At 37.1% G+C, this 25,225-nt stretch overlaps 1 long non-coding RNA gene across 5 annotated transcripts in view; it reads left to right on the top strand.

Moving 5' to 3' along the window:
* Positions 1-25,225, top strand: part of LOC311437606 — a 161,950-nt gene that overhangs the window by 8,331 nt on the left and 128,394 nt on the right. For 4 of the 5 annotated variants that reach the window (XR_014693579.1, XR_014693580.1, XR_014693581.1 and 1 more), the window contains exons 2-6: positions 1,968-2,103; positions 14,989-15,082; positions 22,240-22,345; positions 22,570-22,646; positions 23,567-23,665. This is a non-coding gene — a long non-coding RNA (uncharacterized lncRNA). The remainder of the gene's footprint in view (positions 1-1,967; positions 2,104-14,988; positions 15,083-22,239; positions 22,346-22,569; positions 22,647-23,566; positions 23,666-25,225) is intronic. The other variant, XR_014693578.1, reaches the window with a different exon arrangement.

Below are 25,225 nucleotides of genomic sequence, written 5' to 3'. Positions count from 1 at the left end.
GATAAATTACTCATTCTTTGGTAAACTCATATCTCTTTATGTCCAAAGCACATAAATTCATAAATATTTTTAATCCTATTGAATTTAGTTTCCCTTGGGAATTACTTTTTACTTAACGGAAATGCAAGAATTTGTTGAACAATTGTTTTATTAAATAGTTTAAAGAACATTTATTTTGAAAGCATGCAGGCTTTTTCCCATAGTCCTTACGTTTTCTGGTATGCACGTTATTGTCTTGTGTGCATTGATTTCTCTCATCAAAATTAACAGGACATTTTAGCAAGCTGTGTTTTGCTTTGTAATCTATGTGCTCCTGTCGTATGTTTAAAATTCAGAGTTGCTGTGTAGTTGTGATAATAAGTTATTTTATTCCAACATACATCATACTCTTACTTTTTATGATTAAAGGGTAAGGACATTGAAAAAAATCTTAAAAATCTTTTTTTTTTTTTTTTTTTTTTTTAATATACAGTTTCAGATTTTTTTCTTAATAAAAAAACACTTCAATTCAGAATTTCTTAATGAAGTGGGGCATTCTGTTGGTAGAAAACAATGCCACTTTCTTATGTTTTTTGAAACATTTATCTCATTTTCCTTTGGGGAAAAATAAAACAGCTGGTGAAACTAGGATTTCAAAATGGAAAAAAAGAATGCTTAAATAAACTTCCATTTAACATTTTATCAAAAGCTGGAAAAAGCTGGTGAAATTTAAATCTCCTCATCTTCCATATTTCTCCCCTTTTTTAAATATTCTCTTTGATATTGTTGCAATTTTAAATTGTCATGAGGACCAGGTGACAGAATACAGGTTTTCCTTCTCTCTCTCTCTCTCTCTCCGTTTTTTTTTTTTTTTTTTTTTTTTTTTTAAAGTAGTTATGTCCAAAACAGAGTATATCAGCATGTTCCAATATTTATTTCAGGTTTTTCTTTGTTGTTAAGCAAAGATTGCTTCACTCCTATGGCATGGTTACTTCAGTCGTCGCAGTACAATCTGGAAAGTATATTGACATGAAAAATCAAAGTATCACACTTTGAGAGCAGATTTTAAACAGAAGTAGAAAGGACATTGGCACTGTCAGTAGAAATAACTGGACCTCGACTATTAGTGTTGGTCAAGGAAATGTCAGAGGAAGAGCATAAGGGCAGAAATACAGTCAGACCAAAGGTCCTAGTACCTTGTATCTGATAGCAGCCAGCAGAATATGTTTATGAAATCTAAGAAGCAGGACAAGTATGGAGTGATTCTTCCTGCTTCTATACTTTCCCAGCTTCTGACAGTCAGCAGTTTTGGGACTCCCTGTGCTGAAGTTGCATCTTAACCATTGTTTTTATGAACCACTGAGTGTGGAAGCAACAATAGGAACAATGGATCACTGTTCAGCATCAGTGGCAACTGCACTTAGAAATAAGTAACAGTGCCACTTCAAAACGCTTGACATGGACAACAGAAACAGAAGAGCCAGGAAATTATAGCAGTACTAAAGCCACACCCATGGCCGGAGGCAACATCTCACAGCTCCTCCAAGTTGTAAACTTCTCTGGAGCTGAGAATCCCTGCCGTGCAAAGAGGTAGGAGCCAAACTCACCATTATATAAAGCAGCAACTCATGCCCCTGTGGGATCTTAACGGGACATGGTGTCTTGTTCTTCAATGTGAGGGTTCATCCCTGTTTGTTCCTGCTGAGATTTTTGTATGGTGAGAGTTGGGTGACCCTGCCTCATATCAATATAAGATGCCACCAGTCAGCTGATCTCTGGTTAAGAGAGACTTCCACATTCTCTCAGAGTCACTGTCTAGTTCCTGTTCAAACATCTGTCCCATGTAGGATGTAAGCAATCCCGTGTTATTTCCTCTGACAACCTTCTTTGGTGGCTGTCAGCAGGTCTCCCCAGTAAGTAAGTCTGCTGTAGTCTTCATGCACAATGCTTGACCTTGTATGTGATCAGCTGCATGTTTCTTTCCACAGCAAAGCATTTGGAAAATGACAGAGCCTGAAGAAAAATGAAATTCAAAATCAAGAGTAGTCTACAAGCTCCTTCTCAGCAAGCCTGTCTGTTAGGAGTCATGACTTCACATGATGCAGTGACTTCTGCTAAGTTTCTGTGAGTATTTTGCATTCTGCACTTCTCCCTGCAAAGTCACAACATCCTGAGACACAAAATAGAAGGTCCTGTCTGTTGTGAGCACTGCACAGAACAGGAAGGCAGCTGTGGTGGATAGGAGCTGAGCTGCGATTGCGTTGCAGGTAGCCCCGCTGTGTTTTGGAGACAGCATTTGTACATTTGAAGTTTACTTGAGGATGCAGTCATATGCCAGCCTGGTTCTGAGCTGTTCCTTGCTGCATAAATAGCTCCTTTCATTTCAGTAGACTGCTCTGAGTGTAACCCAGCTACCAGAGTATAGTTGTCTGCCTATTCAGTCCTTCCTTGTTTTACTTAATTTTGCTTTTGTAAAAATGCCATTGAACCCAACAAAAATTTTGCTTGGGTGAGGACTGTGTTAAGTCACCAGAAAATTTCAGAAACCAAGACCAGATAAGAATTAAAATTGTAACAATGCCCACAGTAATCACATTTGAAACCAGGTTTCACAGTAAGTCTCCTGCCTTCCTGCTATCAGTGATGTTATGAATGACAGACCTTGTTTCCTTTTGCAGTCCCATTATTTTTACTGTGTTCTTTATCTTTGTCTTTTGGAAAGAGCAGATAAAAACAAAACTTTGCTTTACATTTTTGCTTGAAGATAAATTGGAACATTTTAACAGGCTAACTTTAAATGACTGTTTACTTTTGCAGTGGTCAGGGCCAGTACTCAGGGCTGTGGCTACATGACTAAACTCTCGTGCTCCTCTTTAACAGTTTAGGGGTCAATGTTTCTGAAAGTGCAGGAAGGATGGTGCTGGTGCAAAGCAGTGTGTCTGCTGCCCACTTTGCCTAAGAGAGCTGCAAGAATGAAAGAACAAAAAGTGATGTGGGTCAGTCTCAGGTAGTGGCAGAGAGTCCCTTCTTCCTTCCTTCCTTCCTTCCTTCCTTCCTTCCTTCCTTCCTTCCTTCCTTCCTTCCTTCCTTCCTTCCTTCCTTCCTTCCTTCCTTCCTTCCTTCCTTCCTTCCTTCCTTCCTTCCTTCCTTCCTTCCTTCCTTCCTTCCTTCCTTCCTTCCTTCCTTCCTTCCTTCCTTTCCTTCCTTTCCTTCCTTTCCTTCCTTTCCTTCCTTTCCTTCCTTTCCTTCCTTTCCTTCCTTTCCTTCCTTTCCTTCCTTCCCCCCCCCCTCTCTCTTTTTTTCTTTCTTGCAGATAAAATTCCAGTACCTGGTTAATTTAGACTATAAAATAATTCTTATGAAGCCAGAGCTGAACCACATGCTTGAAGTGTGAAGGACTGTTGCATTAAACCATTGTGCTACCCAGAGAGTTCAGTCAAATGAGGACAAGTTTCCAGCAGGTGCAGTTTCCTTTTAGAAAATTGATAGATGGTGCTTCTGCATTCTGTAATGTGCCAGTTTTAGTCTCTACAAAACACAGCTTGCATTCTGTTATAACTAGTAACAAATCATGCATCTGGAACAAAGAATATATCTGAGCAATATATTACATTTAACTGCAGTCTGGTTCAGATCCTCAGGTTCCTTTAAATTTAAACTGTGCAACAAATGTACTCCTAGTCTCTGTTTTTATCACTTGTATCATTTAACAAAGGTTGCAGTGACCCAGAGGAAGCTTAAGAGGAAAGCGTTGTGGTGGACCTTGGAAATGGAGTTTATATGTGACGATGGTGGGCCTGAAGCCAGGGCCAGCTCTCCTGCATGTCTTTTGTTCACAGTCTTTATTTTTCTGGGCTGGATTCAATCATGCAGCCACATCTATGGATGGGGCAGAATAGTAATTGTACATAGTAATAGTACATCTCTCTTCTCTGATAACTTTTTCAAAAGAATAATTTAAATTGTTTACTTTTTCTGTGGCTGGATTGTTAAATTAATAACAAAAATGTAGCCACTGTTAAAAAGAACAGTCTTCCAATGAATGTCTAAACAATTCTGTGCTTAATGACCACTATTTTGTCAAATCATCTTGTGATAATTTTTTCTTAAAGGGGATTCACCTGCTCACATCACTAGATTCCACACCATATTTTACATTTGTTTTTCATTTATTATTTTATCTGGTTAGATTTTGCTTACATAAAGGCTGCTTGATTAAACTGATGCAAAATGCTCTGGGAAGTGCCAGAAATGCTGGTGTAAGCTAGTATTCGTTTAATGGCTTTATAATGTTTCTGTTTAATGTAGTGACCTTTATTTATTTATTTATTTACAATCAGTTTATTTCAAACTAGTACAGTATGATATTCAGTAGAAATCTGTTAAGATCTATTAAGTGTTCTGTTGGTAACCTCTTTCATGGTTCAGAAATGCCAAAGCTATCCAATTTCCAAAATTTTCAGATATAAATCCTTGCTCTTATTATTAAAATTGAATTCACAGACATTTGTGCTATGCTTTATACCATCTTTTGCAATGAAACAGAATCTATCCATGAGGTAGCCATGTAAGTATCTAGCCAGATTTATAGGTGCTAGTGCTTCTAGGTGCAAAACTTATTGCTCTGGGGCCCCCAGCACAAAAAAGACATGGATGTATTAGAAAGAGTCTAGAGAAGGTCCACAATGATGATCAAGGGGCTGGAGCATCTCTCCTATGAAGAGAAGATGAGGGAGTTGGGGTTGTTCAGCCTAGAGAAGAAAAGGCTCTGGGGAGACCTTATAACAACCTTCCAATACCTAAAGGGAGCCTACAGGAAAGCTGGGGAGGGACATTTTGTTAGTGAGTGGAGTGATAGGAAAAGGGGGAATGGTTTTAAACTAAAAGAGGATAGATTTAGATTAGATATTCAGAAGAAATTCTTCACTTTGAGGATGAGGCACTGGAACAGGTTGCCCAAAGAAGTTGTGGCTACCCCTTCCCTGGAAGTGTTAAAGGCCAGGCTGGATGGGGCTTTGGGCAACCTGATCTGGTGTGAGGTGTCCCTGCCTATGGCAGGGGGGTTGGAACTGGGTGATTTTTAATGTCCCTTCCAACCCAAAACATCCTGTGATTCTGTGAAAATACACAGAAGCTCATTTTCTAAAAAAAAAAAAAAATAAATCTTGGAGCTTTGGCGTATCGTCCAGTTTAAAACAGTGTTTACAAGTTTTTTCTTTTTTTTTCTTTTTCTTTTTTTTTTTTTTTTAAGGGTAGTGTCCATGTCTGGAATGTTTTCTTCAAATTCAAAGGTTCTCCTGGCTCCATAACAAACCTTGGTTATGCGTTTATCAAGTTGTTACTGCTCAAGCTATTATTTTATGCACTATCATACTGTTGCATTGACTAAAATTCCTCTTTCCTCTCAACAAAAAATAATCTGCAATGCCTGAGAAGTATATGTTCAAGTACATGGCATACTTTACTTGTGCTGTGTCCAGTGAAAAAAGTCATCATATCTTTGATACCTAAAATATTTTTGCCTTTTCTCTAGCTGTAGTCAGAGCATTGCCTTTGTTCTGTTACTGTTTTTGTAGTGAAAGAGTGTCCGGGAGAGGTGTTGGCAATCTGATATACTTAATGCATTCAGTTTCTTCCCCTATGTCCATCCAATGAAAATATGCTTCATTTCTCTGTTCTTTAGTATATGCAAATACATATATGGAATATTTATATATATATATATATATATATATATATATATTTCTATGAGTTCTCCTGTGCTATTTTGGGTTCCTGTCCCAAATTATGATTAGAACAGACTTTTTCCTTTCTTTTGGTAGTTTCCAGTATGCTAAGAATCTATAGACAAGTCATCATGCTTTTATTTTATGACTTTTGTTATTGTATCCCTATTAGGTCTGGCACTTCCCAGATGTATCAACAGGTTTCATCACTGAGCTAAATCTTGACATCTCTACTGATGCTTTGTGCCAATGACAAAGTAATCCTGCCTCATCTTTAGTAATATTACTGTCACTATTTCCATTTATTTCAGATTTTTTGTATTGTAATAAATTGGATATATAATAATAAATTGGATAATAAATCCAATCCAGTTTGGATATGAATTGGAGCCCAAACACCAGGGGTTGGATCAGTCACGGGAAATAATATCTGAGGCTTTATGTGTATGCAAACTTAGCAATCTTGAAAGAGAAACTAAAAAGTATAAACTATAATCTCTTGCGAGTTCAGCTGCTAATGTGCAGAAATAAGCTGTTTTGAACATTTTTTTTTTTTTCTCCTGAAGTTATTCTTGTAAAAGGAAGTCTTCTAGGGATCTATCTTAAATTACCTAATTTCTGTTCTAAACATAAATATTCTTATTTTGGTGCTTTGTATGATCACAAATATAAATATTCACTTTTATTTTCTTTCTAACCGCATCATATACATCTAATTTCCGCACAGGAAATACAATTACTGCCATTACTGGCATTATCTTGTAGTCATGTTTCAAATTTAAATTGTAGAAATACAGGTCTTTGTACATTTATATTTTTCCTATCCATGCACTTAGTTCTGATAATTATTACATATTAAGTGCAACAGAAAGCCAAAATCCCCTTAAAACACATTAATTACTTTAAAACTTGTTACCAGTGCTGTTCATAAAAGCTATGGGACATATGTGTCAAATCATACTAATATACTTTTCCAGTATGCTTCTCTTTCCTACCTCCTTTCTTCCATTGTGTATTTGACTACAAAAGGAACTGTTGTCTCTAATCAGAATAAGAAGATGACTACATCTTCATACATTTATAGTTTTAGTATACAATGAATAATGAACAGTTCATTTGCTGTGGTTCTGTCAAAATGTGATTAGTCTGTAGTAGTTATGTTACAAATGTAAATCTGGCGTTGTCTTCAGTTAAAAAATATATGTATCTGGCTCTTTGTTTACCAGAGTCGCACAGAGTAAAAGTTTAACTATCATGTCAAGGCTGTCTTCTCAATAACACAACAGGCAAACTTAAGTGAATTGGAGAACAAAGTACAAATGTGTTTGCAGCCAGCATTTCCATAAGATAATTCCCATTTCACTATGTACTTATGGGATGGCACTGTGCAACTTGGTTGATGTAGAGATGCTGATTCGAATAGGGAGGAGGAATCATGTTGTAATAGTTCCCTGGTGGACTCATAAGCCCTTCTGCAAACATTTATAAGTTTCATTTCTAAACATTTCTTCATATCCAAAGCCAATTCTTTTCTGCCCATTTAAAATCTTGCTACCCTTAGTTCAAACAGTGTGTAAAATCAGAAATGTTAGAATTCCAGTTATCTACGAATGAACTGACTAGTGGGTTGGCCATTATGATCAAGGTAGCCAAGTTGGCAATCTCACAGAAGACTGAAGCTCTGGTGAGCTAGCAAAGTTGCTATGCAGTGAAGAGACTTTAATGAGACAAAACCTGGCCCTGTTAAACTCAGTGATGGTTTTTCTGTTGACTGACTCTGATAGCTTCAGTATTTGTAGGAATTGTTCCAGTGTGTCCTAAGATTTGCTTCTTCTCACCATTATGTGCAAGTGGGTCTCTTCTCCAGTATCACTGTGGCTTGCTGGGCCTTGTGACGAGAGGGTTCATGTGTTTGCCAAGAGCAGCTCTTTGGAAAAGCCCTTTCTGGAGTCGTGCTATCTGGTGTATCTTACAATTTCTGGTTAAGATTTTTAGAATTTATCTGTAATACATCAATTCTTTTAACTCAGTGATAACCGACTATGTCAGTTTAAAGCTAATAATCATATTTTATTATGTGATTATTTTATTTTGTGGATCAAAACCCTTTAAAATCTCATAGAATTATGTATTTTTTTTTAATTTTTTTTTTTTTAGTTGCTCATATCATTTTAAATGCCAAAACAATCAAAAAAGAATTTTAATTTTATTAAGGAAATAAAATGAAATGAAAAGGAAAAGGAAATGTTGTTAAAAAGGTTAAAATTTTGCTTCTGATTGTTAAAGTAGTATTAAATGAAGGAGGAAATGTGTTTTGTAGTTAACTCCCAGAGGGCTCAGTGTCAGAAGAAATGTCACTCTGAATTTTCCTTTTTAGGAAGGTGGCCTCTGCCAGATGTAAGCTCAGAAATGGTAATTGTTCTTCACGTAGGTTTATCATGGCAGTCTCTGGGGCTGTGTTTTGGCAAGAGGCAAAGAGCAGGCCCATAAGAAAAAAAAGTAGTCCTCATGGGAATGGTAAAAATATGTTGGTATTGTTTAATTCTTTCATAACATACTAAATTAATTTATTTGTTTTTGAGCCTTTTAAAGTATAATGCCATCAGAGAATGTGTTTTTCATATAGTTCTCTTACAAATGTATTAAAGTTGTAAGGAGAGTTGTCTGAATAAACATCTACTAGTCATCTACATTGGGTGACTAGAACACAGAAGGCTTGATTTTTTTTGCTTTACATTGTGTGTAATAATCAGCATCTGCACAAGGTGATCTTATCTGAACATTTTGTAGCATTGTTGCACAGATGTAGACAACTGTAGAACATGGAGAACTGAGGGATATCAGACTCACATTCTTTATAAATTCAGATTTATAAACCCATGCTTTTCCCAGATTACTCACCATCTTTCCCTATTACTCTAAGTAGCTTCTTTTCTTTACAATATATCATGGCAGGTATTCTGAAGAGAGAAAAAGAGCAGAACCCAGTGAAAGCTTCTAAAAATGTCCTCCAAATATCCAAATATCTTCTTATCTGTAACACATTTCTGTCACTCTACATACATATCTATACATAGACAAAGACAGGATATCAATTATTTTTATGGATACTGCAAAGATCAGAGTTAATCTATAGGTCAGAAACACTTCATTTATTTGGAAATATAAAAAGAGGATGATGCTTGTACACAGCTTGGCAGGTTTCCCTTAGAATCAGTGAAACTCTGCCAATGTCTGCCATGCTTCTGAGCTGAAAAATCCCCCTTACTGAGTCCACTGACTATTCTTTTCAGGAAACTACCTTTTTGATTTCCTCTAGACATTATATTGAAATGGCCCACTCCTTACGTGCTGCTAAATTTCACTTCTGATTTTTATTCTGATTTTTATTCGCAACTTCTATTATATGGGTTATCTTTAGCACTAGTTTTAGATCATAATTTATATACATATATATATAAATATAAAGGGCTGTGGAAGCACACTGACAAAATCTCTGACAAGAGACCCATCTAAAATCTAGGAAGGAGATAGTGGGGATTTAGTATTTAGTTGATGAGCAGTGTATACTGTAAAAAGAATAAAAGTAAGATTCAGGTCAGGCTACTCTTCAGTGAACCCTAGAAAGCTGTCTGTCTTAAGGATGAGATGGAAGTTTCACTCCATGTTTTCTTATTCTTTGCTGCAGAACAAAATTCCAAGACTTTATAATAGGAATGTTATCTGTAGATGAACTTTCTGTTTTTATAAATAATATATGCTTCCATGCCCAGGTTTAGTGGTTTTGCACCACCCAGTCAAATGATCATGTGGGCTTGAAAAACTCTCTGTAGAGTTGAGAGAAAACTGATTCAGGAGGCTGAAATGCAAAGGCAGTTCTACAAGAAACGTGGAGGTGAAATACTGAGAGCAAAAGGGACGGCCAAAGGATACTGAGACTAAAAACAAACAAAACCAACAAAAGACAGAGGCAGACAACTAGAAGGCTGATGGACTGAGAGTTTTTTTTTTTTTTTTTTTTTTTTTTTTTTTTTTTTTTGAGAGGGAGCAAAACAGGAGCTTTTATACAGATGGTTACAGAAAAATGTAATGTGTGATGATGAGAGAGAGAGAGATGGGAATGAGAGAGAGAGAGATGGGAAGAGTATGATTCTTATTTTTCTCTTCTGGAATATCTATTTATAGCTTTTTAAGGCTGTGATAATGAACTTAAGTTTTGGATAAACTGTGGCAAGTCAGCCCCTCTGAATGTTAGTAAATCCTCATTTCTGTGGGGGAAACTTCATAAGAACATTTTCATACACAGTCATAAAATGCATAGACAAGCTATCAAGCAGGAGCTTGACCATACTGGAGATCATAACACATACTGCTTCAGGAACACGAATCTTAAACTCACTGTCTGTAGTTTCCTGTGGTCAGGAAAACAATGGCTTAAAGGGGAATTTGTTTTTGCACATTGTAGAACAGAGAGTATAAAGTTAGAGAGTAAAACAGATTGATTATGTTCAAGAAACTTTAAAAATACTGTAAAATACAGAAGAAAGACACCCTTTCCTCAGGACGCGCAAGGCCTTTGCATCTTTTTCTGGTTTATAACACACTTCTAAAACTTAAGCTCCTTTAATTTAAAGCTCCTTTTATTTATTTTCACTCAGTTTTTATTACAGCAATATTTTTTCCTGTGCATAAGAAGTAAACAAGCCTTATAACAACTAATTATTTGTAAAATGCTTTTCTGAGATTCCCACCTTGAGTTAGCTAAGAAAAACATGAGCAGTCCTCACAATGCAGAAGGAGATTATCAGATTTTGATGTAGTGAATATCAGTTGAATATCAGTGGTGAATTTCCACCACTTCTGTGGTGGAAAGTGTTAGAATTTATTTTAAACTGTAAAGGGTCAAATACTTAGGAAAGAAACCCCAACAAACTGTAAAATGCTTTATTAGTGTTGTCAAAAAATAGTCATTAAAAACCAGCAACAATTCAGATTTTCCCTTGTGGTATTTTGCTTGTGAGAACAGTGCAGACTGTCATGCAAGCCTGAATCACAGATAATCCACACAATGTGGTATGGAATCACATTGTGCTGGTACTGGCCTTTGGGAAGGATGGATGTCTTGGAGGGTCTTAGTACAAAGAGGCTGTTGGCAATGAGTCTGGGTAGGTCTCAGGACTGAGGTAGGTATATCTCTAAAGCCTTATTTTCTAGATGTCCCCAGTCTTACCTGCTTTGGATCCACTGAGATGATCAGAAAATAGGTAGGAGTGGTCCCTGCAACTTTGAGGATAGTAGGCATATGAAACTAGGTTTTCTGGCAGTGTGCAGCAAGAAAAATGGCAGAGGGGAACATCTTACTCTCACCTCTGTCCCCCTGCCAATACCCGCCACAAAACCAAAGAAATACTGTAGGCAGGCCAGGGACAAACTCACTGTTTATTTCAAGCTACTAGTAAGAAGCTGTTATTTATTTAAAACTTCAAACGAAGTTACAAAATCATAAGCATAAAAATCAGCAAAGGATGTGATCTTCTCCCCCACCATAACATAAACCACAATATGACAAATTAGTAGGGGCCTGCAGCAGTCAGAAAAAACAACAACAACAAAAAACAAAACAAAAGCCAACAAAACAAAACAAAACAAAACAAAACAAACAACAACAACAGCAAAAAACAACAAACTTTTGCTCTTTCTTCATAAAGGATTTTAAGAATAAAACTCGTAAATACTGAAACTATCCAGGGTAGTAGATGAAGGAGCTCACGGTATTGCTGTCAGAACCTGGCTTCCCCTTGACTGCCTTTGTAGTAAGACTTTTCAAGTTGGATCCAGAGAAGACTTGCACATGCAAAAATGGCTTTGGTTTGTCTGAGTATCAGCCAATACTGGACAGAATGCTTCTAACAGGACATTGACAATTTACCCATTTCCATTCTACATAATATAGAAGGATCTCTGCATGTGAGACCACAGTCAATACTTATGTCTGGATTCATGTTGGCATGGGTTCCAAAGAAGAGTCTATCACTTGGCATATCTAAGAGGTCAGCCTTCAATGTGGCAGCCTGCGAAATATCCTCAGGGTCATCTCCCTTATTTCACAATCCGTATCACCAAAAGGTGTCAGAATTATTCTAAGAAGGCGCTTGTGTTTGACTTGTCTGCTCTTTGTGGTCTCCATGAGATGGACTCGAGGCCTTGCTTTTTCCAGGCGCAGCTCCACTGGAGAGCTATGCATGCTCAATCCTTCACTTCTAGGCAGAGCGTGTCCTACCTACTGGCTTTAACTCCTTCATACTGGGCACAGATGCTATCTCAGCCTGTAGACTATAAAAGAAACTGGTGGAGAAGTTAAGGTACCACAGGTCTTGGGTGTCAGGTTGGGAAGATAGCTAAAAGTTTCCTCTCACTTTAGTAGTCATGTTGCACAGAGCCTATAGACTCTGGTGATGCAGAAGGGAAAAGGCCATTTGGTTTGAACAGGCAGTTTCTCTGCTTGCCCTTTGCTATTAGTTTCGCTTGTTTAGTGTGTGGGTATCATATATGACAATGGGAAGGAGAAGTACTTTAGAAAAACAAACAAACAACTCCTCCCTTTCTCAAAAAAAAAAAAAAAAAAGTAAAAAAAAAAAAGAAAAAAAAAAGAAGAAGAAACAAAGAAAAAGCAATAAGAAACTGTGGTTGTAAAACCACAAAAATTGGCAATGAGGCTTCAAGGCAAGTGTAAGCCTTGAAATTTCTTTTAGCTCTTAAAAAAAATCCAAACCAAGAAAACCCCAAAGCACAACAACTCTCTTTCCATGGATTCCAGCTTAATGATTCTCCCTCACACACTTTTTTAAAGGAAGATTTGAAATAATTTTTATTAAGCTTTGGCATGAGCCTTTTTTGCTGCTTTATGTTCCCTAAAGAACATTGAATGATACTTTTCCTGTTTTATTTTTGTCTAGAAATTTGAGAAATGCCAAATTTGCTCTGTTATGGCTTTCCTAGTGACTTTCTGGATATCTCAGAGGATAGGTATTGATTTCTCTCTCAGCAGAACAGCAGGAGTGAAAATGTTGATTCTTGAACAAAGAAAATATTAATCAAAGCCTTTGTTAGTTGCTGAAAATAAGGAGTAATTTAAAGAAAAAAGAAAAAAAGAAACAAAGGCTTTAGCATAGTCTCACTTTGCAGTTGCTTTTTTCCAGTTGTTTAGTTTTCACTTTCTTGACTTTTGTAATATTGTGTGGTCAATCGTAAGAGAGTCATTGACAGCAGACTTTCTAATACAAAAGGAACAAAGTAAGGGGAAAAGAAAAGCAGACAGGGTGGGCTAATATTTAGAAAGGAGCCAGTCTTTGTGATTCCAATTCTACATATAACATGCCCTGTAGCCCTTTTGTACCTCACCTCAGTTTCTTGGTAGGTAAATTATGGGTGAGAATAATTGCACTTTTTTTTTTTTTTTTTTTTTTTTTTTTTAAGTACACTGAGATGCAAAGATGTAAGATGCTCACAAATCATTCTTTCTATGTGTCAGAGAAGTGGTATTTGATCCTGTTTTTATCTGAAAGTAACCCTGTCAAATTAGCCTTCATTGTCACCTGAAGTAAACAAATGATATCAATGATGAAAAGCAAATTTGGCAATTTAAAATGCTGTCCATTAGGTAATCTGTTTTTAGTGATAACAAATAATAATAATAATAAAAAACATGGATAACAGTATCTTGTCCCTGTAAAGCATCTCATGGGTTACCAAAGGGGCAAAGGGGTGGCAAAAAAAGTATTTTCAGTTGCACAGCTGCACCTTTACTTACCAAGGAAGAGGATATAGCTAATCAGTTTTGGAAATCTTGTCCATTAATCAGTCACAGATGATAATGGGCAAGTGAGATCTTGAACTTTTTTCTCTCCTCTGTCCCCAGCTGAAGCTGGAGGTTCCTACAGTTTACAGGCATTGATTTATGAACACAGAAAGATTAAACCAAGCTGTTGAAATGGTAGACCCCTCCAGCTGTCCCCTGTGCTCTCCTTTTCTCATGGAAGTAGCAGTCCATCTGGAAGGAATGGCTGAAATGTGTAGGTAACTTTTGATGGTCATTTGCCAAAGGTCATTGGCAAAGCAAGCAGTCAAAAAATTCTGGTTAGCTGAACGTGCCAGGCTATTGATGATGTTAACAGAGGAGCTGATTCATGGACAATTTGATCATCCCCACCACTATGGGTAGTGGCTAAGAAGGGACCAGTAATAACAGGGGGCTTCTGCCATCTCACTTAAACACACTACGATACGGTGATCAACAGTGACTCACTGTTTTGTCAGTACATTCCCCAGGAGCCTGAGGGTTCACTTTTTTACATGCACCTTAATCTGGGCAAGGCAAAGCAACTCAATATATAAATCACATACTGACCTGAAAGGGATCTAGGAATAGAGATCCCTATGTTTATGCCTCCACATTCTAATATAGAAATATATATATATATATTCAGGATAACATGTATGTGCATGAAAACATTATCTTGTAAATGTAAATAGCAAATACATGTTTTGTATAGTCTTGCTGAGACGCTTTTTTGCATTCCAAGTTGAAGCACAGCAAGCTCACTAGTCCAGATTCCTTCCCCTCACCTCCCTCAATGTGCCACTTTGGTATGCTTAACTTTTGAGATGGTTGGGATGAATATAGTTGGGTTTTGTTGACTGGTTCCTTAGGATGAGAAGGGTGCTTTGCTAATTTCAAGTCATAAAACCAAGTGTTAAAGTAGCATAATTTAAAATAAAGTAGTGGGTATTTAAGTAATGCCAGAAAACATATAAGAAGATACTTATAGTGGTGGATGATGTATCAGTGTGGTAAAGGATAAAGTTAGCAGGTATGTGAACTTCAGGAGGGACATGTTCACATGCTGAGAGAATCAAACATTTCACAAAATGATGGAGTTGCATCTGCTGATTTATTTCTAAAAGCCACCACAGAGGGTTCCATCCAGCTTGCTCATTGGGGTACTTGAGTAGGAAAAGTGAGGAAAGTTCAGTCCCCTCTGTCTAATGGGATGAACTGTTGCATTGTCCACTGGCTGAGTTATACTGAGTTTCTAATCTATGAAGTAATCTTGGTTTGCATGGCAAGGCATTCTTCATTTTACTCCATGAAACGCACATGCTTCTGTGCTGACAGCAGTCAAATATTCTCTTTGTCAGAGGAAGAGAGCACAAATAAAGAATAGGGATTCCTTGGACACTCAGATTACACAAAGAGACCAGTGTTTCTTCTCTCTGTTCCCAGGATGTATGGTGCATTTTACATGAAATTGCTGCTTGATACAGTACAGAAGAAGGACCTGTAGAAGGGAAAAAAAAAGATGCCTCCTTATATCCTAGTAAGTCACCTATTGATCTTGCTGTGCTTCAGTTTTTGGTGTGTGTTTCGGGACCAGATCTTCTTGATTGTGCTTGAGGCATTGAGCAAACTTCTAAGTAGGACACCTTCGTTGGAGGACTTCGAGGTCTGTTGAGCTGAGTGAAGAACTAAGATCCTTTACTGTCTGGGCAACCACTGGGTGATTATATGAAGACAAGAATCTATCTGTTTTTACAACCTGTTTTTAAAAGAAAAGCATGAGCTATGCTACTTTTTTTTTTTTTTTTTTTTTTTTTTTTTTTTTTTTTTTTTTGGGCAGACAGGTATATAACATGAGTAAAGGCTTCTGGACTCCAGATATCCTGTAAATCAAACTGTCTCACTGGATGAGCAAGGTTTAAGGCATTTACCTTTGGCTAGTTCTAGGTAGTTACCCCCTGAATATATTGCTATCATGTGCTTGTGTGGTGTGTTAGATGCTTTGGATTGCACTCTGAGGAACTAACTTACCCTGTGCATTGAATGGCACTCAATATTTTATTTTATTTTATTTTATTTTATTTTATTTTATTTTATTGAAATTTCCTGTAGGAACTGAGTGATCGAAGGACAGGTGTTATATTGGCTATCATTGAAGAATCTAAATCTCTTACTGGATCTCATCCAATTTAGCAGTATGCAAATTACCATATTTTAATTATGGAGCAAGCTTAGTTTTTATAGTTTTTATGCATGTTTTAAAAAAGAAAAAGATCTTAAAAATTGATACATTAGTGAGAGGTTCATTGTGTATCAGATTCCTGAAGGATTACACTGCAGGAGAAGCAAGAGAACCCCATTAAACTGTCAAAATGTTCATATCATGAAATATCACCACACAAAAATATAAAAGCAAAAAAACTCAAAGAAAAATCAACAAAGCATAACTGTTACTGGCATTCTTCCTAGGATAGTTTTTTCTTGTCTTCCTCATAAAAACAATTATGAAAGAAGGACAAGTAGCTTACCAGATTCACTGGCATGCTCTGGGAAATCTTTATGGTAAGCATTTGAGTTTCAAGAGCATACAAGTGAATCCTCATCACACTCACATGCATGCTCTACGAGCTGCTGTGTAGAGAACTGTTTTCTCTTGCCTTGCACCTCATATTTCATTTCCTACCACTAGAAAAAGCATGTAAAAATCAGAATATTAGCAATTTATTTACCAATGTAAATGACTGCACAGAAGGGACTAGGGAGTTTTGCAGTTCTGATACCCCTAGTGGAAATAATTATCTCCAGTTTAAACACTATAAATCACAGCTTAAAGAAGTTCATTTTAAAGTCGACTTGCCTGTTTAACAGCAAGTCTGCTTTCTCTCAGGAGTCAGTATCTGAGTGGTAGGTTATCCTGCTACTGCTTTCCTTCATTGGTCCTGTACTACTTCTTTCCCAGCTTCCCTCCTGCTGAAATAATTGTGGTGCTAATAACAATGTGTGAGGAAATGACCATATGTGTTGGTTTTCTTTCATAATTATACCAGTTTTTCTAATTTTCCAGACATTTTTTTCATTTCTTTATTAACTCACCGGTGCCAGGAATTGGATTTTTCCAGTACATAAATCCTAATTAGTGAGCCAGAGGATTGAGCACTCCGTCTTATTCCTGATGTATCATTTCCCCTCTCTTCATCTAAATTGGCATTTTGAAAAGCAAATCCTTGTGTTTCTAAGTGTAAAAAAAGAAATACAAGAGCGTTTTGGGAGACAAATGCAAAACTTGTAAAGGGAGGAAAAATGTGAAGAAGATGCAGTTGGGCTTAGGGCCACTGGTCATTCTGAGGCTGCATGACACGGAGGCCTACAGGATGGCTATGCTACTTTAGGCTGAGCTGCCTCCTCCTGGCACCAGGAGGGACTGAACCCCATCCTGCCATCCCCATGTTACCATCTGCTTGCCATGGGAACAGAGGGAATTTATTAAACGGTGTTCCTGTGGAGCATCTTTAGATTAATTCCATAGAGCCAAGGCAGTATTTAGTGCACTGGTGATGTGCGCTGCCCTTATGAGCTTTCCCTCAGTTTCTGCTTATCAAGGCCAGAAACAGAAGGCAGAATGAGGAGGAGCTGGAGGAAGAGGCAGAGGCTTGTCAGCAGTGAAAGTACCCTCAGATTTCATGTTTAAGGACTCTGTCAGTCTCAGTATGTTCTTAGGGGTGCTCTGAGCATGTGGGAAGAGTTGGTGGAGGGTGGCAAAGCAGGAAGAGTGCCACATGTGCAACAATGAGTCCATTAACCATGGCTGGGAAGGGAACTTGCAAAAAAAGGTGTTTTTCTGTATATATATGATTATAGGGAACTGAAGAGATTTGTGAGGTTTTGAGATTCTGCTGGGTGGCAGAAGGAAGGTAAAAAAAGTTTGAGGGTTCCTGTTGGCACTGGTATGTTGTATTCTGAGGCCAAAGAAGTCAATCAAAAGATGAGATGACAAAGTGGAGGCATGTCCTGCCACCTTGTACTGGAAAGTTTGCATCCTGCAAGGGAAAAAAGGAAAGTGTAGGTAGAAGATGGTGTTCTTTTTCAGCTTTTACCCATGTGCTATATAGGATAGGGGCATGGGAAGCAAGCCTGATATGTGCAGCCTCACTACTTACTGTAGGTGCCAGGTGGTAAGAAGGGAAATAAATAGCAAGACTTTCTGTCAGCTAGGAAGGGGTAACACAGTTCAAATCTTACCCCATCTCCACAAAGGTCTGTCCAAAATAAATCTTTTGAGGTTCAGAAGAGGATGATTAATTCCTTTTTCATTTTTTGTGCTAATGCATTAATTGGTTCCAGGCAAACTGGGAACAGCAGAGCCAAGATATTGCAAGGAAGGCTGCAGTCCAGGTAATGTGAGGGTTATAAGAAGGCTGAGAAGCACCAGAAAGTTCATAAAACCTGGAGTTTATCATTCCCCAAAATGTTTTGCAGGTCCAGAAATTCTAAGCAGTGCCATGTTTCGGGTTGCTCAAAGGGAAGGAAAGGAAAGATGGGAAATGTCATAATACTTTGAAGTTACTCCAGCACTTCTGTACTGCCTCAAAGGGAAGATCAGGAATTTGTCTCCTAACCCTGGGTACCGTATTTCTGGTTCCTATGACCACCCTCCCAAGTGGGCAATATCAGTCCTTAGCACTACATATTAGCATTCCTTGTCCTGAAACATAAAGCGTTACCTTTTTTTCTTATGACCTAGCTGAATCCTAGCATTCTTGGCTGTGTGCATGTGGGTGGCCCTCTTCATTAGCCAAAGCCTGAGCCTGTTGTCTCTTTACTACCTGCTTGTGTTGTGGCTGGTTCAAAACCTGTCACTGAATAATTCATGCTTACGAGGTGCTCTCCCCTTGGAGTGATCTGATTTGATGTGTCCTCCCAGTACTCATAGTGGGAGAAAAACAGCATAACAACAATCTTTAAGGGGGTGCATCGCCAAATCCTGCCCTGCCAGTCAGCAACAGCACAGTATCACCAAACCACAAGAGCTTTTATATGAGGCTTTTATTTAAAGGAAGTAAAAAATGCTGGCTTTAGACATATTAATTTCTCCTTTTTATTAGCTTTTAGGGAATGAACAACAGCTCAGTGAGATGTGTTTGTAACAAATACAGGTTATGAAATAAGTGTATTTCATTATTTGTTCATTTTGCAATGAAAGCCTCTCCAAATCTGCCTCCTAAATGGTTTAACTCAACATTAGACTTGATGCTGCCAAATACCAACTGCTTCAATAGACTATGAGTTTCAAATTCCTCTTTTACATGGGGAATGTGATATAGAACAATGACCTCAATTTTCTGCTGTGTCCTCAGATTCACCTCTTTTTTGTCTGTCTCTTTTTCTCTTTCAGTATCTTATAATTTTTTAAGTCCTGAGTGTCTTTTAAGGGCACTACTGTTTAATAGTCAGTATACCTCTAGTGGGTCTTCTGGTGACCTTTTACAACCGAGTATTTAATAGAATGCAATTAGAAGCTCCGATCCTTAGACCTTGACCTGTCTAGACCTTGTGACCAGACAGCCCTTAACACTCATTAGGAGTTATCAGGACCACACTTTACAAAGCTATGTGAGGAAACTGTTTAGATTTAGCCTCAAGCCACCTGCTTTGTAATCTGTTGCTGTGCACTCAGTTGATCCTGCTGTCCTTATAGTAACTGGAAAGCTACCAATGATTTCATTTTAAAGCAAATATTCTAATTCAGGAAGTATAGAATGGAAAGCTGGTTGCTATATTTGTCAGCATGTGACCTTCAGAAAGCCTGTAATTAGGAAAGATTATGGAAAAACTGGTCACATCATTGTAAAATGGAAGAAAAATATCTAAAGAAGATTAGTGAACTCAGAAAAAAAAAAAAATGTTTTGATACAGTGTGTTCACCTGGGACTCAGGAACTGTTTTTTATTTTACAGCTCAGGAACTGTTTTTTATTTTACAGATGATATATTTGTCTTGTTCTTATCTCTAAAAGTCTCTTATATCTTTAAAGCCAATTAGTACTTTTTACTGTTAGTTAAAAAAATAATAAAATCTCTATACACATTTCTGAAGAATGGCCTATTGGGCATGCCACTAAGAAACACAGGGAGCAGTTTTCATTCTTCTTTGTTAATTTTTGAGTCTATATGTGCATATATTATCAAATATTGTTAAATTTCATTTTGCCTAGTCCATAGATCTGTTCCTCCTCTTTCTTATTTTTTCCCACTTTATTTTGATCCTAAGGAGATAAACTAGTTTTTGTCTGAGTTTTAACAGCATTTGGAATCCATCCTGAATGTCTTTTTTTTTTTTTTAAACAGAAACGCAGCTAATCACAGCATAATAAAGGAAAGGAAAAATGAAATTCTTAAGATTTCTTTGATAAATTTTCAGTGGCTTAGGAAAAGGACCAAACACATTTGATCTTGATCCTTTCTGGAAAGTATTCTATGGCACCAAATGTATCCATATATAGAAGACAGATTTTTTTTTTTTTTTAAGAAAGTGTCTGAATGATCTTGTTAATGCTAATACATTTCAGTTATTTGTCTTTTGAAGAGTAGTCTGTTTTGAGATGTTAACTGCAAATAGAGGAAATGAAGTGTTGATGTCGTAAGGAATAATTTACTATGTCTGGAGAGTTCTAAAGCAAAACAGCTGGATCAATTTGTTTACAAAATCCCTGTAGATAAAAAGCACTATCTCTCCAAGGAATCAGTTTGTGCCCTTTCTGAAGAATCATTATTAAAAAAATATAAGGGAAAGTGGGCTATCGTCATACACAGAAAGCTTCTGGGAATTTGTTTCTTAATGAATCCAAAGAAAGTTTGAAATCCTGTTTTGTGGGAGATCAGATAGTTACTGAAGATGCAGTATGGTTTTGTGATCTTAATTTATCCTGGCCTGCCCTGTTTATCTGCTTCCCTGATACCCCACAATTTAAAAAATAATAGATTTTAGAGGCTGAGATAAAACAGGATATAGGAGACATGCCAGAGCTGGATGTGGAATGGAGATAAAACCTTTGGGGTACTGCAATCCGTATTTTCTATGGACACAAACTTCTTATGGTAATAGAAAAAATTTGTAACGTAAAAAATAAGCTTTTGATTTTGGAAGTCCAGCTCTTGATGATACTGGATTCTGTGGGAAGTGGCCCCTAAGTTAGAGAAAAGCATATTTAAGTTGAACTTATAGTGGTAACATTCTTTAGCAAAAGAGAAAAAAAAAGAACAAAACAAAAACCAACATTTTGTATTCAGGTGCCACAATCTATAAGAGCACAGAACTCCGTTTGCTGATATTGCACCTGCTCTTGAAAGAAATTTTGCATTCCTCCATTAAGAAATCGAGCTACAGCCACTAATATAATCACAGTGATATTTGCCATGACTTTATCACTAGGTTAAATTACAATGGTAATTTCATTTAGAATGCTAGTAGAGTCTCTTAATGGGACTGCAAGTGTTCTGAGACTAAAGGGCTCTTTGAAAAGTCTTCTGCCATAGTTACTACAGGCAATAGTTTAATTGTGTTAGCCAAGGAGTTTTGTTATGGCCATAGTTCCTGAGGTCTGTGTCTGAATGTTTCATATTTTCAAGAGCTGCTTCATGCACTTCCGTAATTCATAGCATTTTTTCATATGGCATTTGCAGGACTTTATCTTGAAAAGCGATCATGAACCATGGTAGATGAAGAGTTAATGGATATTTGTCTCCAAGACACATTTTAAGACACTGTATGTGACCTTCATTTTTTCCCATTTCATTTATGTTTCTATGCATACTTTTAATTATAATACTGATGCAAAATACTAACACTGAAATTTACTTTTGTGGTTAGTGATTTGATATGCTCAGATATCTCTGTTACTTTCTTGAAAAGGCCAAAAACACAGGCTGTTACTGCTCTTATAGCTACCCCTCTTGAACTCCAAGGGGAATATCTCAGTATTATATTTTTTTACTTTGTTGAGAGAAGTGAAACCTCCATCTCTCTTGTGGAACATTATCCTTAGAGTGCCTTAAACAACCATGTAGAAGAAGAATGGCTCTGGTTCCGAACATGGGCCTGATTCCATCCTAAATTTGGTCATGAATCTGAAGGTTGTGGTTTAGGCAAACCTCAGATCCGTATAAATTCAATTGCAACTCAGCATCAACATCCACAAAACCTAGCTGAGTCCTATTGTTGTTGACAATATACTGAGCTCATAAAGAATCTGGTTGCAACACGAACAAACAGGGTCATTATATAAATTAAAAGAAGATGAAAGTAGAGCCCACATCTTTCAGCTTGAATACTAAAAGTCTGCCAAGAAGAACAAAATTTACCTCCTGTAAGGGTGATGAGTTGCAATTTCTTTTTGACTTCTTTTGTTTTACATAGTAAAGAAAATGAGAGAATGTCCTGATTAAATCATATGGATTCCTTCTTGTTCTAATATGCAGATTTATTTAAAATTAACACAAATCTTAATATTTTTAGTTCATTTTATGACCATTACACCAGTCCTGTGCAATGATACTTTTCTGAACATCCTGAAATTCTGAAAGAAGGAAAGAGAATATTTGTCTTCCCGAAGAAAATACTACAAAATCATTAGACTTGCCTGGATTAGATGTTCTGTTGTTTCTAGAACATGAAATCTTTATTTAATGTGTTCTTTTGCAGAGAAATTTTTCATGCAGATGCTGAATGATTTCCCAGTAGTGTGGGGGACATTGCAAAGATGTGGAGTTTTGTGAAGTGGTTCTGTTTCTTCGTGTGGACAAGAGAGGTGTGTGCATAATAACTGGTTAATGATGTGTATTTACACATTTATTAATAATAATTATGCAATAGTTTTCATGGTCTGCAGCAGTAGGGTCTCGGAAGTCACCACATATTTTATTATAAAGTGGTTTAGTCATACAATCCAATGTTTTAGGTTTACTTTGCAGATGTATTTTCTTTTGTAGTTCATTTAAAAACAGAAAAGCAATCTAATACTTTATTTTGTAGATTAGTGGAATCATCTCACGGTCTTCTGGTAATTGCTAGAGAAATTAATGGAGTTTTTGGAAAAGGTTCTATGATAAGTAAGTAAGAATTTAGAGTGACATCCAAAAAAGCACTTAGATGCCTAAAGAAAAACTTAGGCAGAATTTAGGTACCTAAATCCAAGGAAGTGATCTGATCCCCCTGTGTGTAGACACAGAGACACTGCACTGTTGAGGCTTCTTAGGCTGCTGAGAAGCCAGTATTCTGTTAATGCATGTGGTCAGCAGTGCTGTTGCTTTTCTGGAGCTAAACACTGAACTGCCTTTTCCCTTTCTAAGAAAATGTGGTAGACATATACTAATTGTCCTGCTATCTACACACCTTTTTGGAGTTTAAATCTAGTTGCTACACATCAAGTAGGTCAACTATGTGCTGTTAGTATGGAATTCACAAAATACGGTCTTCAGTTTCATTCAAAATGGAAGTCTCTCACTTGGTGCTCTAAATTCTGCTATTTGAACTGGTCCAGTCTTGGTTCAGGAATTCTACCTGCTGCAGAGCAAGCTTGCCAAATAACTTCAAATGAGATGCTGATGCATCTCATAACTTCAAATGATGATGAGTGTAACAGGATTGCCAACTTCATTGATTGGAGGTATGTATTGTATCTCTGTAACAAGAATAACCACCACATGTTCTATCCATATGGAGTGAAATAATTTAACCAATTAAAAGCAGTTGTAAGAGATTTTTTTTTTTATCATGCTGACTTTCCCTGAGTTTGTCTTGATCCTGCAGGTTATACTCAGGTATTTTTATTGGAAGTGGTTGAATTACTCTTCTTTAATTCTAACCTAAATCGGGTCAGACTGGAACTGGATCCCACCAGATATACCGATTTTGCAGTTGGTAAAAAATTACAAATCCATCACCTCTTCCATTTCCATCTTTCATTATTCTCATTTAATTTACAAGTCTCTGCAAAGAAGTCTCTTTTTATGTCTTCTTTCTGCTGTAGACATGAGATGGTTGAAGAACCTGGTGCACATCGTGATCAAATATTTGATGACATATTTTGCTCCACCAGCCAGATGAAGGAACAGACTCCCTGATTAAGGTTTGGAAATCTCCTATCAATGCTCTTACATTAAGGACTGTATTTACCTTGCAGTGTTCAATTGGTTTTAAAACAAACAAACAAACAACAACAACAAAAATCAAAACAAACAAGAACAAAACTAAAAACAAAACAAAACACCAAACCACTAAAAAAAGATACATGGTGAATTCCTTCTCTTCAGCCACTTTTCTGGTCTTTTAAAATGGGGTGAAATGATCCATTCTTGAGGGTGCAGTTGTGTGCAATAATATCCGTGTCCAGATTCTTGAATATGTTGTGTTCCCATCTTCTGCTTTTCAAAAGAGAGGGACTCAATGGAACACATAGTGCTTGGCATGCATAATTTTGCAGGGGCGGCTCAAGTAGTTCTGTAGGAGATCATAGAGCTAGAATAAATTGGGAGATATAGGCTGCTGTCAGACTTTAATTTTTAGAACCAGAACTTTATAAATGTGTCTTGTGACAAGATGCCTGCTCAGTCTGCTCTGCAGTATTATGGGCAGCCTCAGCTTATTGTATTTTCACTGCTGTGAATGCTGGTATTTTATAGAAATTGAGCCTATTTTCAGTGGTTTAGGGGAGAAGCTGGCATGAGTATATCTGGGAAATAAATCCTTCATAAAAATATCTGCTTTGGTGCCTGACTTTCTCTCACTGACAGTAGATATACTTGCAGAAAAGTGGGCAGATACCACAAAGCTTAAAAGGTAGCATGCTGGAGTTTCAACCCTATATGCATTTTTTATGTACATAAGAATTTTTTTTTTCTTTTGCAAGCATTATTTATGCAATCTGAACTTAATGAGGTATTAGTTATTACAAAACCAAAAAAGGCAGTTGTGAAGGAGGCAGGATGCTACTGAGATTTAACCACTAGTACTAGGAATGTAACAGCAGTGCTTACATGTAGTAAAATAATGGAACTGTTCTTCAATGAGTGCATAACGTCATCAGGCGTGCTGCTGCTGCTCCTAGTATATTGTATCTACCAGATCTAAAAATGGCTGTGACAGTAAACAGCATGAATGTAATCCATCGCAGCTCCTGAAAGAATCCATTGCAGCCCAGACACATCCTTGATAATCAGATTGGTTATGACAACTGTCTGTAGCTATGTAGAAGTGAGAAGAGCTTCTGTACTGCAAAAAAGTGTGTTGTGGCTAGTCCCTCAGCTCAGAGGGCAGGGTGTGGAAATGAATGTTCAGAAGTCTTCTGTTCTTCACACTATGTGTTGGTGCTTGCTTTAAACAGAAAGTTTCACTACAGTTTGAATTTATATAGTCTTCGGTCACACAGACTAGTTTTCCTTTGACAGATTCAACGAGTAACAGTGTATTTAACAGGTGGTTGCCATGATGTACTCAGGCCTCTGTGAGGCTCTTGACCAAGTTCCACATGACATTATGATTTAAAAAACAATATCACCATGAAAAATCAGTGTAGTACATATTATATGAATTAAAAACTGGTTAGCTCATAAGTCATAGGTGTAATTCTACCCTGAGGACAGTGTTTTTAGTCCAGTCTGGCTTTCAATTTATTTATTTATTTATTTAT

The sequence above is a fragment of the Aythya ferina genome, assembly GCF_964211825.1.
Source record: "Aythya ferina genome assembly, chromosome: 5".
Classification (NCBI taxonomy): domain Eukaryota; kingdom Metazoa; phylum Chordata; class Aves; order Anseriformes; family Anatidae; genus Aythya; species Aythya ferina.
This window is presented reverse-complemented; position numbering and strand designations above follow the sequence as displayed.